The sequence below is a fragment of the Petaurus breviceps genome, unplaced genomic scaffold (genome assembly GCF_028583685.1).
Source record: "Petaurus breviceps papuanus isolate PSGF00001 unplaced genomic scaffold, PetGlider_PUasm1.0 556, whole genome shotgun sequence".
Lineage (NCBI taxonomy): Eukaryota > Metazoa > Chordata > Mammalia > Diprotodontia > Petauridae > Petaurus > Petaurus breviceps.
In genome coordinates, this window is record NW_027186374.1 from 3827008 (window position 1) to 3834625 (window position 7618).

The window sequence follows — 7618 nt, forward strand, 5'->3', positions numbered from 1 at the left end:
TCTGTGTCTGTGTCTCTGTCTCCCTCCTCCACCATACTACAATACACGTGTATGCACACACAGGTACACCCCTGTCCCCCACACAGACACAGACAGAGAGACAGAGAGAGAGAGAGACAGAGACAGACACAGTCAGAGACACAGAGACAGACAGAGACAAGAGACAGGCACGGACAGAGAGAGACAGACAGAGACAGAGACACAGACAGAGACAGAGACACAGACACAGATAGAGAGAGACAGAGACAGAGAGAGAGACAGACAGAGACAGAGACACAGAGACAGAGACAGACAGAGAGAGAGACAGAGACAGAGAGACAGAGACAGGCACGGACAGAGAGAGACAGACAGAGACAGAGAGAGACAGAGACACAGACACAGACACAGATAGAGAGAGACAGAGACAGAGAGAGAGACAGAGACAGAGACACAGAGACAGAGACAGACAGAGAGAGACAGAGACAGAGACAGAGACAGGCACGGACAGAGAGAGACAGAGACAGACACAGACAGAGACACAGACCGAGACAGACAGAGAGAGACAGAGACAGAGACAGGCACGGACAGAGAGAGACAGACACAGATAGAGAGAGACAGAGACAGAGAGAGAGACAGACAGAGACAGAGACACAGAGACAGAGACAGACAGAGAGAGAGACAGAGAAGAGAGAGACAGAGACAGACACAGACAGAGACACAGACCGAGACAGACAGAGACAGAGACAGAGAGACAGAGACAGGCACGGACAGAGAGAGACACACAGAGACAGAGAAGAGAGAGACAGAGACAGACAGAAAAGAGGGAGAGCGGCACCCATACACAATGTGTCCGTACAGGTTTTATGCACACGTGGAGTGGGCTTTACATCTGTTTCATGCCCTGTAGCTTTGTGTTATAACTTATACGATCATCAGGCGGGCATCTTACAAACCTGAAAGGCTGGAAACTTCACTGAGACGGAGCGCATACTCATCCACAGACACGCGTTTATAAATAAATGAGTGTCCCTACAACGTAACCCGTGTAACTGATGTGACTAACACCCGCGTGTGTGTCCTTCTGTGCATCTGTGTACACCGACGCACGTGTCCCTGAGTGGGTCCTGCCTGTCCAGGGGGCTCGTGCGTGGGATCGCGGTTCTAAGCCTGGCCGGACCCGGGTTCCAAGCTTTCTTCGGACTTTAGGAGCTGGAAGCGGGCTGGGGATGCCGAGGTGCCGGACAAAGCCATCCCTGCCGTCCAGGACAACTGCAGAGGCAGAAGTGAGGTGGCCCGGCCTCGGGGGACTCGGGGATTTCTGAGCTCCCTTCCCCTTCCCTAGGTTCGAATCCTGCGGTCACCTCAGTTTCCCCCACTGTGAAATGAGGGGGTTGGGCCGGACGGCCTCTGAGAGTCCCCCCAGCCCTATATCTGCCATGTAGTTGGGAGCGAGCCTGGTAAAGGAAAATAGCCCAGCGCTGGTGGCCGGGGAAAGTGGGGGGATAGTCCTGGGTTCCCGTCCCGACTCTCGCCTCCCAAGTGCCCGTCCCCTCTCCACCTGCCTTTCCTCCCCCCGTAAAACGAGGGGTTGGGCTGGGGATGGTCTCGGGGCGCCCCGCTGCCCAGCTCTGGCTTGGCCACCCTATGGTCCGGCTCCAGAAAAGCTTTCACTGGACTCCCCACTGGGACCGGCCCGAGTTAGAAATCATGCCGAGCGACTGCATTAGGAGGCACGTCCCTGAATGCCCCGAGCACGAGGCTGCGTGTGTCGGACACCCCCCCTCCGAGGGCCCCGCAGCCAGGTCTGGGCTCCTGCCTAGTGACTAGTAATGACTCAGCCCCGGGAGGAGGAGAGCTGAGGTGATCCGCTTAGCCAATCAGAAGGCGGCGCTCGGAGCAGCCCAGCTCCCGAGCTGCAGCAGAGCGGGCGGGGAGGGGCAGGGCAGGGGCGGGGGAAGGGAGGAGGAAGGATGGAGGAAATTAGGGATGGGGAGGGGAGGGGATGTGGAGAGGGAGGCATGGGGAGGGGAGGGGATGGATGGAAGTGGGAGGGAGGGGGACGGGAATAGAGGGGGAGGGGAATGGGAAATGGAGAGGAAAAGGGAAGGGATGGAAGTGGGAGGGAGGGAGACTGGAAATAATAAGAGAGGGGAGGAGAAGGGGATAGATATGGAGGGGGAGGGATGCAAGTGGGAGGGAGTGAGACTGGAAAAAAATAGAGAGGAGAAGAAAAGGGGATATGGAGGGGGAGAGATGGAAGTGGGAGAGAGGACAGGGAAGGGGACGGGAAAGGCTAGAGAGGGGAGACGGAGAGCTTCAGAGGGGGGCTCTCCTGGGCAGGAGGGGAGAGGAGGATGGGAGAGATGCAGGAGGGAGCAGAATGGGGGGCTGGAGAGGTCGGGGATGGGGGACGCGGCACTCACACTGCAGCCGGCTAGACAGACCTGCTAGGAGCCAGGAAAGCCAGGGCTGGCCCCCCGAGCGGCTACGTGGTCTTAGATCCGTTCCTCGCCCTGGGTCTCAGTTTCCCTCTCGGTTCTCCTATTCCGTGGTCCCTCCCAGCTCTGGCATTCTCTGCGTTTTGTTCTAAGGCTGGTTCCAGCCAGAGCTGGACTCCCATATGACATCTCTAACCCTCAGCCTGAGGCACATTCCCTTTTCTGATGCGGTATGCACGATTCTATTAGGGTACCCAACACTAAATAACCCACGTCCCAGAGAGCTGAGAATTTAAGGATAAAAAAGAGTTTATACTGGGATCCAGGACCCTAAGGTGTTTCCTCAGCAATACTGAGGGAAGCAGCGGATGCATTATTATACCCATTTTGTAGGTGGGAAACTGAGGGTGTGACTCACCTCAGATGAGGGAAGCAGTAGCTGATGGAGCTGGGATTGGAGCTCAATTCCTGATTCTTATTCCGTTGCCCACTCTTTTTCTTTCAGCTGAAAGTATGTTGTGAATGGATGGAGAGCAGAGTAGTTGCTGAGGTCCCAAAGACCTTGGTTCAAAGGTTCAAATGCCAACTCTGCCATTTGCTCACTGTGTGACCACGAGTAAGTCACCTAACCTCCATCTCAGCTTCCCTACCTGTAAAATGGGCACAATAATACTCTCCCCTTCACAGGCTCAGACAAGATCATGTGTATAAAGTATATTGCACACTTCAAAATGCTTCCTCCCCGTAAGTTAGTCTTATCCCTAAAATCTCTTTAAGTTACATTTCTTATGTGAATATTATCTATACCCCTCTATTATCTAAATGGAGGCACCAAGCGTCAGTCCAGAACCTGACTCACCGAGTCACACAGGGTCACTGGTTTTAGGGGAAGCTCTTCTGAGATCAGCTTGACCAACCCCTGCCTCCCCACCCCCACTTTGCAAATGCCCAAGCAGACTTAGCTAGGGGAAAGGGGAAGAGAGCTCCCCAAAGCCCCCCAGCAGAAGTCATCCTGTCTCCTGGTACCCAGATGGGGATGTCTGCGTCTACACCATGGGCTCCCTCCAAGTCAGAAGGAAAGGGACACCCCACAAGGTCGCTCCGACAATGAACTGAGACCCAGACAGGACACTTGATCTAGCACAGGTCCTATCATGGGTTAGCAGAGGAATCAGGCAAAGGACTAAGGTCTCCAACTGCTTCCGCCCCACTCAACAGGTGCTGAATAATTGCTTGATCCCCTCTGCCAAAGACAGGTGGCTCCCAATCCAGACCCTTAGTGGCTGAAAACACTGGAAGGACCTTGGAATTGTGGCTGGAAGAACACAAAGACCCTGCTAGCTCCCACTTTTACAAAGAAGGAAACTGAGACCCAGGGAGGAGAAGATGCTGTCCAAGTGTAGCAGCAAGCACCCCAAGCGTCCTCAGGGTTTGCTGCCAACACAGGTTCTTGGATCTGCTTTGATAAAGGAAAGCAACTCAAAATGGGTTAACAAGCTTACTTTAATCAAACATGTATCGTTTACCTAGTTCAGGGGAAAGAGGTCAGCACCTGGAACTTCAGATTATACAGACAGAATTATCAAGACAGAAACAGATCAAGATTTCCAAACTGTCCAACCATTACGTCCATACCAAATCAACATCTGGGTTTCAACATCTGGGTTTTTCAAAGGGGGGGGGCCCTCTGGACAACGGCTTCCCATAATCCAGATCAAATCACAGAACACCTCTCAAAGTGAGCCCCCAAAACAAAGCTACACATTATATAGCCTTCTCCTGACTCAGAGAATGTAACAATCTTTTGGACCCACTGGCCAATCAAGAAGTATCAACTGAAAAACAAGCCTCCCACCTCAGGCTCCAGGTGCACTTTAGCCTAGGGTCAGGGAAGATCTTTAAATTTGCATTTCCATTACACCAAGGTCACACAGGGAGCTAAATGGCAGAACCAGGGAGTGTAAGGCCTTTTCTCTGTTTGGACTCAAAGGTGCAAAAGTTAAGTGTGTTAAGCTTAAAGGCAAGAGAATTTGGAGAAGGAATAATCATTGTTTTCTAATAAGGTTGACTTGTTACTACTGAGACCTGTGATTTCAGTGATGCATGTGGTATTCCTAGGGTGGGAAGTCCCTCTCCCCATACGGATATTACAGCCTTGTCATGACAATGATAGGTCAGAGTATAGAGAGAGCACTGTATGGTTTCCATTTTAGTTTGATTAAATAAGCATGTATTAAGCACCTGCTGGATACCAGACAGTGTGTTGGGCACTGGGGATTCAGAGACAAAAAGGAGAAATTGTCCCTGCACCTGTTGGGCTTTCATTCTACTGGGGTAGTGGGCGGGGCGGGGGGAGAGAGAGATTTAGACAAGAGCCAGAGAAGTAGAGCATCGTTGAGAACTAGGACACTCCGGGAAGGCTTCCTATAGGAGGATCTTTGATGAAAACCAGTATTATCCAGAGGAAGTCAATCATTTCAAGCCTGGAAGACTGTCTGAAGTGTTCTGCATCCATCAAGGGATGCAGAAAAGGGCCTTCCCCGTGTCTGGCTTGCCCTTAGGGAGCCAAGGGATGGCCGAAAGTCGAGAGGGGCCGATTGTGGCTCATGTTAAGGACCTCCTGACGATCAGTAAAAAGAAATGGGCTGCTTCAGCAGTCAGTGAACTCCCCGCCACTGGAGGGGTTCAAGCAAAAAACAGATATTGTAGCAGAGAACCCTTTTCCAGGAGGGTTGGACTAAAAAAAAGCCACCAGGGTATCTTCTGGAGAGGAACCTCATCCAGGAGAATACCAGAAAAGGACGGAGGCCCTCGTGTAATGGGGCTGGCGGGCGAGCCCATCCGCTAACCCACACAGGCCCGGGAGGTAGAAGCTGGTTTCTACATGTCCAGAAAATGAATCATCTCCCCCCCCACCCCCCACCCCCGCCTCGGCGTGTTCCCTGCTGCTGTCGCAGTGGAGCCTGGCTCATGCCCAGGCTCAGTGTGGAAGCCGCCAGCGGGCAGGTTTATCCAGAACAGCTTCCTGAGAAGCTGTGGGGAATGGACTGCACCAGGGGGGGAGATCCCCGCTCCCAGCCAGGCTGGGCACCTAATTCCCTCGGAAGCTGGAGTGGGGATCTGTGGGGGCGCAGGGCAGATGCAGTAGAGGCTGAGGTCTCTTCAGACCCTTCATACACAGCCCTAACCCAACGAGGTGCCCACAACTACACGGGCAGGAAGTTCAGTCCTGGCTTCCCAGGCAGCCTTGGGTCAGTCACCTCGTTCGTGTAAAATGGGCACGGTGACATCTCCCAGGGATGCCTCCAGGAAAGCGCGTAGTGAACTTTAAACGAGAGAAAGGCACAGTAGAAAGAATTCCTCCGCCCAAGAGAGCACCCCCTACACAAAGGTCCTGCCCCGTCCCCAGGGCGTCCTTCCCGCTGCTGCCCCAGAGACCTCTTCGACTGCTGGGCTGTGTTCAGCGCTCCCGGGGGCTCCTTATGCATCTTTGCTTGGTGTTTAAAGCCCTTTACAATCTGGCTCAAGCTTCCCTCCCAGCCTCGTCCATCACATCCCCTTCACATGCTCCAAAATCCATCCAATTAACCTTCTCCTGTCCCTCACAGAGGACAGTGTCTCCTGCCACGAAGTCAAGTGGCCCAGACTCAGGAAGACCCCAGTTCAAATCCAGCCTCGGACCCTCACTAGCTGTGTAACCTCCAGTATAAGTCATTAGCCTCTGTTTGCCTCAGTTTCCTCATCTGCAAAATGGGAATTATAAAAGCCCCTGACTCCCAGGGTCACGATGAGGATGAAATGGCATCATATTTGTAAAGTACTCAGCATACAGTAGGTGTTTAATGTGTGTTTATTCCTTTCCCTCCTCCATGCTTTTGCAATGGCTGTACCCTATGCCTTCCATCCCTTCCATCCTCACTTGCCAATTTAGAATCTTTCAAGGCTCAGTTGAAGGAACCTTTGTGACCCCTCACCTGATTCTACCAGCAGTTCACACCCTCCCTCCCAAACTCACTTTCTCTTAATTGTATATCCCTTTTGCAATATTTATGCATATATTTAGCATGCTTATGCAAAATAAATTACATGCTATGCCTGTCGTCTGTCCTGATTCTAAGCTCCTTGAGAGCAAGGCCTGTTTGGTTTTAAGGCCTGGCACATAGTAGGTGCCTAATAAATGCTTTTTTGGTGGGCAATTGGTTCACCTTGTGCCCAGAGGCAGCTGTTGGCACAGTGCAGAGAGCAGGACCCTCAGGAAGACCTGACTTCTAACCCTGCCTTAGGCATGTAATCCCGGGCAGATCATTGTGTGCCTCAGTTTCCTTACCTGAAAACTGGGGATGATAGCATTTATATCACATAAGGATCCGATGCATATGCAAAGTGTTGGAGAGATGCTAGCTATTGTCACTATTATTATTTTTCAGATGAAGAAATTGGAGCCCAGAGAGGACAAGAAAGTAGCCCAAGGGTACTCAGCAAGTTACCTTTAAGGTCAAAATTTAACACCTGACTCCAAATCCAGGGCTTTTGCTACAATGACTCCCAGGCTCAGAAAGCAAGCCAATGAAGGCAGATCATTGGGCCACTTAGCCGGCACCAGAATGAGAGAGAGGAAAAGCCTGGAAGTGAGTTCAAGACCCCAGTGAGGAAGCTGCTGATCAGTCAGGTGAGGGACTCAGGGAGCCGTACCTGCTCTGGGGAGCCCACCACAGACCAGACAGCTCTCATCAGGCAGGCACACACAGGCCACGCCATGCAATCACTGAGACAGGGACTGGAGCGATATTTCAAAGACCTGCCAAAGCGTCAGAACAGTTTCATTCAGTGTTTTCTCCTGAGCCTTCGTCACCTGCAATTCAGCCAAGCTGATCCTCATTGAGGGCCCAACCAGCTGATTATGCATCTGGACAGGTCTCAGGACATGTAGGGCCCCCACCATCACTTAATCCCAGGCAGTAAAATAAATGGAAATTTGGGGCTGCCAAGCAACTTTTCCTGAAAGGCCCTGATCCAGAGGCTCAGGGAATATTGCAGCTTGAAAGAACCTTAGAACATAGAATGTCAGAGTTGGGAAGGATCTTAGAACATAGAACAGAGAATGTCAGAGTTGGGAATGACCTTAAAACAGAGAATGTCAGAGTTGGGAATGACCTTAGAACAGAGAATGTCAGAGTTGGGAAGGATCTTAGAACAGAGAA